The following is a 1,577-nucleotide window of genomic DNA, read 5'->3' on the forward strand; positions in this document are numbered from 1 at the left end:
AGCTTGTTAGCCAGGCTCTCCAAAATCACCACAAAGTGAGTATTTTTTCTAAGATACCTGGCTGTCTTCCCAAGGTTTAATAGAGTTCTTCTGGATTTCCACTAGCATAAAGAAATCAAATGATGAGGGGAAATGATTTAAAAAATCCTTGCTTGTGTTACTTCTCAGTGCAATCAACTGAACTGGACCTCTCTGTATGGGTACTGACTGTAGTAGACATAAGCCTTTGTATAGATGCCTGATATGACGCATGACCTGCTCACAGAATTTGGCAAGAACTTGGTAGATATTGCATAAATACACATTTTTAAGAAGTGCTAAGTACAGAATACTGATGCAAACACATTCCAATATGAAGTGGTACCAGAACATCCCCAATATCAAGGATGGTATAAAAACATTCCCCAAGAATAACAGAAACACACTGATTCTTCCTAAAAAATAAGGCCAGGATGACAGTATGAAACTTGTTTGTATCAGAGTATAAAGATATATCTCAGAGGGAGTATCTTTGGCCAGCTGATAGGAGGGGTGGGGTGGGGTGGGGTGGGGTGAATGGAAAGTCCCACCACTGACTGAGCTGCCTCCATTGTCATGGGCATACATGTCTTAGTATCCTTGTAAAGTCTGCCAGGTGCTATTACTGTGCTTTGTCAACAATAAACTGGCTTGGTGCCTTCGTACCTTAATGGATCTTGTGGTCATTGGGCAGTTTGCTCAAGGTCTTCTGTCCTGGCTGTCTGCGCAGAGCTGGGACAGCACACACACACACACACACACACACACATACACACAGCCAAACATCTGACCATAGTGACCATCCACTGATGTCAATATGAGTTCTGCATTCCAAATAGCAACTGCAAGGTAGCAGATCTGGAAGTTAACGATATCTCTGAAATCAGAGTGTGACAATATGAGGCTCAGTTTTCATTTAATGTAAGCCAGCATTGCTACTTTGACATCAGTTTAGCTACAGTGATTGATACAAGTTGTGTATCTGGCCCATTGATTCCAATGGAGCGAAATTGACTGATGCCAGCTGAGGTTCTGTTGAGAACTGGTTGGAATTTTTGGGGGGGATGAATTATTTATTCACACACAAAAATGAAGTTTTGACTTGATCAAAATTATTCCTCAATTTGAGTTGAATTCTCAAATTATTTTGGAGGAAAAAAATTAGAAAAAGTTAAAACTTTTTGTTTTGACATTTTCACGTGAAAAGTTTTCATTTTTTTCTATTACATGGCATTTTCTTTAGAGATTTAGCTAGATTTATTGAAAAACAATTAAACAGTATTAAAAAAAGAACCCAAGGATTAAACAGAATAAAATGAAATGTTTCTGGCTATTCAAGACATTTTGTGAGACCTGTAATTATTTTATTTTCAGTTCTTAATCTCAGTGAGAAACTAGAGAAAAAAACAAAACACATTTGAGATTGACCTGAAATGAATTTTTCCTTTTTTTGGATTCGTCATTTTGGCTACTGAATTGAAGCGTCAGTTATTCACTCAGCTCTCAATCTGACTACCAATTTGTTACCCTCTTCATTAGTTAGATAAGAGTCTTGCTGT

Source organism: Gopherus evgoodei, chromosome 21, assembly GCF_007399415.2.
Source record: "Gopherus evgoodei ecotype Sinaloan lineage chromosome 21, rGopEvg1_v1.p, whole genome shotgun sequence".
Taxonomy (NCBI): Eukaryota; Metazoa; Chordata; order Testudines; family Testudinidae; genus Gopherus; species Gopherus evgoodei.